General features: G+C 37.1%; 1 long non-coding RNA gene across 1 annotated transcript; it reads right to left on the reverse strand.

Moving 5' to 3' along the window:
* Positions 1–1,685: 1,685 nt before the first annotated feature.
* On the reverse strand, positions 1,686–2,724 carry LOC108682726. The gene is made up of 3 exons (XR_001931581.2): positions 2,598–2,724; positions 2,227–2,337; positions 1,686–1,799 (listed from the first exon to the last, which is right to left on the reverse strand). It is a non-coding gene; the product is annotated as an uncharacterized LOC108682726 (long non-coding RNA).
* Positions 2,725–7,703: the final 4,979 nt, after the last annotated feature.

Genomic DNA, 7,703 nt, shown 5'->3' on the forward strand with positions numbered 1-7,703 from the left:
TATGCACCCGCATATATGTCAGATACTTGAAGCATCTTGTTGGCCACTTAGGTAAGCGTGGTGAACATTTCGGAGTTGCCGGTATTATGTCAGGAGAAGAGCCAGGGTCTGCATCCACATGCGTTGTATTCGCCGTCGAGGCGACAGCTTGTCGCTGAGCTGCTAATCGTCGGCGTATTCTATGATGTCGGCGGTGGCCCTCCCAGTCTGGCACATTTTTTAGCGAGGTCATTATCACTCTATTGATGTCAGGTCTCTTGGCAGTGTTAAACTTGGTGCTCTTTGGAGCGGCTGCAAAAGGTGATCACATTTTAGTATCCTATATCAATTTCAATTATTATAATATATTACGGTTTGTAGCTTTTAAATTCGATTGCATGGCAAGTAATACGACAGAACAGCAATGATTACGCGCATCGAATTAAAGTAACGAGCACAATTTTGTCAACGGTCAATCAAGTAGGTGACCAATATGGACAGGATTTGAGATGCAATGTAACTAGAGACTCTCAGGGCAGGTGTCGGAATGGTGGTGGGGTTCTTCCGCATTGGTTCTGTATGATGAAAACTTGAACTGCTGAATGGCTTAAACAAGTTAGAGAGAAAACAAATAGGCTCACGTATTCCCTTACGTTAATGTAAATCATCACACGATTTATTTTACATTAACATTCAAAATGTTGTCGGTTCTTGTTTGATTCTATTCTTGTTTCTTGTTCTTGTTTTCATTCACTAATATTGCAATATACTTTACCCATTATTCTCTCGTATGCAGCATGCTTCTTAAAGCTTCCCTTCGTTGGTCGTCGTCGATGGTCACTCATGGCTGTTTTGCAAATAAATAAAGCATGGTTAGAAATATTAAGGCTCAAATTAGGATATTTAAAGTTTTCAACCATTTCAGCCACATGTAAAGAGATTTGACACGAAATAAACTTGAATGTCAGTTCTAGAATTTTCGAACTGACGATGGAGCTGGACTCCGAAACGTTTTCTTTAAAGATACTATGAATTTTTGTGGAGTTTTCTTTGCTATTAAGTTTTTAGTGAATTTGCGATTCAAGCAAACGAGTGATATTATTACTTAGAAAATACTGCATTTATATCTACGTCATTGATCCTATAGCTAAACTTACATTACAAATGAACATACTTTTGAGAAGGGAGTTTTGTGTTGTTTGCTGTCAGCCCAGTCCGGATGGTATTGGGTTTAACTGCCGCAGGATGTCGCTTCGCTGTAAAGGGACCAAGTCATAAGTGAAAATGGCTCAACATTTGTTTATATCCAAAACGAATGCCTACGAGATTTGACATAACGCTCAAGCGATATCATCGGCTCAAGTTCACCTTCAATATATCCTCAACTTCCGCAGAGCACCGCCCCCTTCTCACCAAACATCCTTCAGTGACATCATGACAGTGTCCATCCAGCTAAAATCTTTCCAGCAGCAATCGGGGATTTCAAATTTTTTTGTTAAAGATAAACTAAAAGCTGTTCAATCAACAAACGGTTTAAGAAATTGACAGCAACTTCAATAAAGGTATTACTTTACATTGTATCACTTAACCTGACATTCCAAAAAATCCGTTGTGCTAATAAAAAATTCATATTCATTTATAACTCACTGATGATTTTATATCACGGAAAAGAAAGAGGTTTAAATCAATCAAATGAATAACTTGCCTTCCATTACCCGACTCCGACGACGAAGAGGCTGATGTGCCAGCACCCAGAAATTGAGCAGACCGCCTAACGGGAAAAGCTTGCGGTGAAGCGGCCAAAAGATTTTCTTCAATTCCTGAAGAAAAATTAGGCACATGATCGGAAGACTATGTGGTTAATCAAACAATCCTAATCACTCCATTTGGCCGACGCATACAGTCGCTTAAACGGACTCATAAGACACACTCTGTGCAACCACGTACTAGAGCCAATCATGTATCAAGAAACCCATCGTGCAAGTCACAGCCGAGAACAATTATTCCCAAACCCCATCTCCAAATCCATTATTGTAACCAACACTTATTTCTGCACAGGTCTAATACATACTATCTACAAGGAATCCACCTATAACTTCCGCTTATTACACCCATCAATCAACTATTGTCTTCACTTTCGAATAATAACTGCATTGGGCAACATATTAGACTGAGCTGATTCATAACATAACTTTCCAGTTCTCAATTAAATAAAAATGATCGGTTTGACTAGATTTCCACACATACCCGATGTAAGGGTTGGTCTTCCGGATCTCTTCTTTTCCGTCTCCGACGCACTGATGTCAGTGTTTGAGACGTCACCGATCGTCAATTTTCTTTCACATCGTGAGAAGTCGTCTACAAATAAACACCAATCAATGCACAATTACACATTTAAAAGAAAGTGCTGCAAAAATACACATTATCTTTATCGCAATTACACTTCAACAGAGCTCAAAATGAAAACATCAGGCAAATATGGTCTGACAAAGCAATTGACAACCACAATCTCAAGGAAAACTTAAGCAGACACAAAATTTATACATCATGTCAAAAGTTGATATCAAAACATGTGATGAAATAATTAAATAGATGAGAAAATTAAATTTTTTCTTTACCCCACTCTTCAGCAATCTTGGTCACAAGAAACGTATTCCAAGAGGCAGTGTGTGGCAAGGAACTTTTTCTTGCTTGCCGCTCGACGTACCCAAATAAAAATTTAGAGTGGCGCACCGATGATTATAGGTGGCGATAGTAGATTATTGGTGGCGTAACGGTGGGTGGCCAGATCTGCCGAAAATCGACAATAAAACACATATCAATCGAAAAGGTGGCGAGTATAGGTGGGAGTCATCGATGAATCATGGATGATTTATATAGGGTCTGAAACATCTATGGCACATTGCAGACAAATCTCTTGTGAACCACCGATAACCGTTTGCCCAAGCTGCACAGTGCACGATGGGATTGGCCACTGTAATTTATCCAACGTAGAAAGAAGGTGTTATTGGGTTGTGGGTCATTCGAGATCAAGACGAAACCATGACTTCGTTCTGTGTGCTTGGCTTCTAAGATTAAGTTCTGGAAAGAAAATTTAGCGTGAATTCGGTAGGCTCGAGTAAAACTGACAGTTAGAAGTAAGGTGTTCACAAATTTTCACAAACCAAAGTGAAGCCACTGGGCATGTATCAGACTGCTCCTGATATAAATTGAACGAGGAACAATGAAAAATTTTTGTCGCAAAAAATACAGTTTCTCAAAAGATGACGGCGAATCCAATTTTTATGTTCACATGAGATATTGAGTTAATTTATTTCGAATTTTACGTATGCGCCAACTGGCTGTGTTGGAAATATAGCGATTAATTCAGACTAATTATTGTATCATAAAGTATAAATTCTAGGATCGATTAAGTGTGTCATATAATATTGACAATATTCTTAAATTGCGCCATTAATTTAAACTCTAAAGCCACGTCGACGTAGTCTGTAGAGGCAAGGCATCTCTAAAGCGCAGCGGCTCTCAAGTGCAGCGAGCAAGTCGAGTAAGCACACGTTCACACGAATTGGGTTTACGGGAGTCGGCGTTAAGCTTCCTACTAATCTTTACCATGTCTTGCTTGAAATGTGTGCTTTCCGGGTAATTTGCTTGTCAAAAAGGTATCATTTATACGCAGAGGGATACGAATACAAATTCTGCTTTCTATCGCTTACTTCGATAGTGGAATTTAATTATTTAGGGAAATTTGCTCATACAGGCAGATAATTATTTCGATTTTAAGTCTAAATTTCTACTTGAGTGGTTCCGGTATCTTTTGGATGCATAAGATTAAAGATCAGGCTAGAGAAAATAGTGACTCGAAGTGGTGCAGGTAATTCACTCCTGACATTTAAAATCATCGAGTGATATCAATTCCTTATTTCACGCAAGAATATTCTTGGCGAAAATATTTCGAATCAAACCGCTGTCATTATTGGTGCAATATTCACATTATGAAACTTCAATGCTTATTAAGCATTTTTCCGTAGCCTTTACTCTGAGCTGAACCATCGTTCGCTATGAATAAACGAATTTTGTTTCAGTGGCTGTTTACTCGAATCTAGCAGCATGTTCAAATAAAATTGTTGATGAAACGATCTAATCATCACGATGGTAGCACTAACTTCTGCCATTTGATGAAATTAATACTTGCAATACTTCAGTCAAATATTTTAAAATTACTTTCGTGCCTAGTCCTCTCATATAGCTCAACGGTAAAGGCTTTGCTTCGCGTGGGGGAGACCGGAGTTCGAATCCTGCAGGCAGGGAGTTTCTTCAACTCTATTTCTCACGAGGTATGTGTATGGTACTCTGAAAATTTGTTCCTGCTACATGTCTGACATTGTTTCTTGTACTATAATGGTAGATTACATACGCAGCCCTTAGGATGGTGATTGCGTGGAACTATGTCAGTAAATACATACGCATCGGATCATAAACTAAATTTAAAGTTTTTATCGACTTCATTTTAAAAGTTGCCAAGCCTGGCTCATCAATGTGCCACTGGTGTCAATGGGTCGTTATTGGCCGAAGGAGAGCTTTACGTTTAGGGGGGCCATAGGCAGGTTATAGGTGTGGTAGAGGTGGTGCACGCCACCCTTAATTCACTGTATAAATCAAAGCTGCTCCACCTATGGCGTCCGCCTATAGCCATCATAAAAACATAGGTGCTCCACTCTTAATTTTTATTTGGGTATTGTTGAGTGGCATTGCCCTATTGTATTTGGCCAAACGATTTTCTCCTCAAAGTAGCACAGCACTTAGGGATTGAGGGATAGAATTCCATAAATTTCTTCAGAAGTCGTGTAATTGATAAATTTGATACAGTTTTATCTTTGGTGGACCATTCTGTTGAAACTCTATTTTTTCTTCATCGGGTGGTGCCATGTGGGGAATCAAATTTGAATCTTGTGCTCCTCCAATTGGGATGAAAAATCCAGCCTCATCCAGTGGAAGTTGATCTTCTGCATTATTTTCAAGTGCAGTACTTGAGTGTACCGAGTCCCTTCGCTGTGTTTTTTGTTTCTTAAAAGCAGATGTTGAAGCGATTGTCTCAGAGCGTCGTCGACGTTTCTGACGAGCTGTGAGTTCCAAATAGCTCCGTCGATGGTCACTCATGGCTGTTTTGCAAATAAATAAAGCATGGTTAGAAATATTAAGGCTCAAATTAGGATATTAAAAGTTTTTAACCTTTTCAGCCACATGTAAAGAGATTTGACACGAAATAAATTTGAATGTCAGAGAACGACCACAAGTTTTGGAGGAATTGTAAGTACATTGTTGCAGGATCAACATTGATAAGCCAGATGTGTTAAAATTATACTCACAATATTTTTAATTTGTATGAAGAAACTTGAAATAATTCTATTATATTGAAATATGGAGTTTTTAGGTAACTACTTGTCTACTCCTAGGCAGAAAGTGCATACTTTAAAAATAAACCTTATGCCTCATATCAATCAATTGACGACTATAGATGAGGAACATATGTATATTCTTCTGTCATTTTGTAGCATCACCACAAAATTTTGTGTGGGCATTTCAATAGAATAAATTTTCATTAAAAATATGAATGACAGTTAAGTATCAGCAAAATGTGGAACTGAAGGCAAATGGATTTTACTTCCTATAATTATGTTGGTATCATAATGGACACTTGTTGCTTGAAAGACAAAAATAATGACATGGAGCAGGTAGACTTGGACTCTATTTATAACCTTTCATTTAACCTATTAAACATACAATGATTTGAAATCAAAGGACAGTCCTGTATCATACAAAGTTCGTGTCACAGTCTGAACTTTTGCTGCTAGTTCAAAGGAATAAACTGGACAATTTTGAGGCATGTGCCGTAGTAACAGGTTTATAGTTGAAAATATTTTCATATATGTCTGTCCCTCTATTGATATATTTTGCAGCTAAATTCCAAGACCAAGTAATTATAGAACTTAATATTAGGGCATTGTATTTACTTCAGTCATTCTCAGTCATATGATCTGATAGTTATTATTTCATTGGTTACGTTTTCTATGGTTGTTTCCAACATTTCTTTACGTCTCTTTAGGTTGGAGGTCTTCAGTTGTCCAATTTATTGATTGTGTTAATTTTAATGGTTGATTCATATAAGTTATCAGAGTCCTCATTATCAATCTGTCTCAGTCTATTTGCTTCCGCCTGTTATTCTGTTGCTGCAATGCATTCTTCAATCCATTTGTGACTTTCTCTATTGCTCTTTCTCTTTCACTGCACAACATCAGGACCACATGTCTCCTCCTACTGAAGGAACATTGTACTCAATTTCAACTAGCTAATTTTCATATTTTGAACCAGTCATTATCCAAGCATAATAAATTTCAAATTTGAGCTTATCCAGTCTTGAAGCTTTATACTTTGATATTAAGAAGATGAATCCCTATCATACAATAGCTGAATTAATATTTTTTAAATAGGCCTGTCTGACACACAGCTTAATATGTTCAACCATCCCTTGTGAAGGGGCCATGCAAGAATTCTAATAAAAATTTTCATAGTTAGGCTTCTAAGAAGCAAAGCTTGCCACACCCATGAGTTGAAAACTATCTGCACAGGAAGTAGCAGTTTCAGGATATTTTTTTTTATTTTTGGCTGCTAATTTGACAGTTTGAGTGTTGCATGACTTCTGTGAAGCTCAACAGTAAGCAAAATTGGGTTTGTATTTTTGATGCCTCATTAAATTTGCAGAAAAATATCTAAGAAGAGACAGCATTGTGTCCAAAATACTCCATGTATACTTGTGTAGAATAATCTATTCATTTAATAACTATTTTTTTAACTTGTTAACTATGGGGTAAGATGGAAATTTTTTTAGGGTAAGATAAGACTGGTTGCTGGATAAAACAGGATCATTTGGTGGTTCCATCTCACCCAATTTCCAGTCCTTTTTTACCCCATTTTAGAATGCATGCCAGGCAGTGATTGTAACTGGTAGGGATGCCTAGTATTTCTCAAAAGTTGCTTGTCATGTCTGCAAAAGTTGCTTAAAAATTGCTAGGGGGTTACCAGCCTACAGCCACAAACCTGGCAAAAATTTTTGTGTGTCATTAGACAGAGCTCATTTTCCCATAAAGGATAACTATTTTCTGACCTATCTGCACAATGCACATAGATCTTAGTTAAAAATTTGACAAAAATTCATTATTTGCAACAGTCTTGAAACAAAGACTGAAACAGCTGGAAATAGTTGCTTTAACAGAATCTACCATCAAATTAAAATCAATGCAATTAGAATGCACCCATGGGTTGTTCCTATCTTACCCCATGAAGGTTGCGGTCCCATCTTACTCCACTTGACTATATTAATTGGCATTTATAAATCATCATTGAATTCAAGTAAATTTTATGAAAATTGAGGTTAGTCTAGTGGTGATTTCACATTTAACACAAAATAACGCATTTCTATCTTGGCTGTTTGAAGCCTTCTAAATGATGGGAATAAAATAAATATAAGTAACAGCATAGGAAGGAATGAATTTTTAACCAATGAAAATTGAGAAAAAAAACTACATTAATTTATTGCAATGATAATTTGACCATTGAATCACAATTTTCAAAGTTAAATATTAATATAAATCAAGCTTCAGAGTGGTCTCAATTCTTTATGACCTGAAATTAGTAGCTATTGATCCAAATCTAACTGTTGACAGCAA

Source organism: Hyalella azteca, unplaced genomic scaffold (genome assembly GCF_000764305.2).
Source record: "Hyalella azteca isolate HAZT.00-mixed unplaced genomic scaffold, Hazt_2.0.2 contig13700, whole genome shotgun sequence".
Lineage (NCBI taxonomy): Eukaryota > Metazoa > Arthropoda > Malacostraca > Amphipoda > Hyalellidae > Hyalella > Hyalella azteca.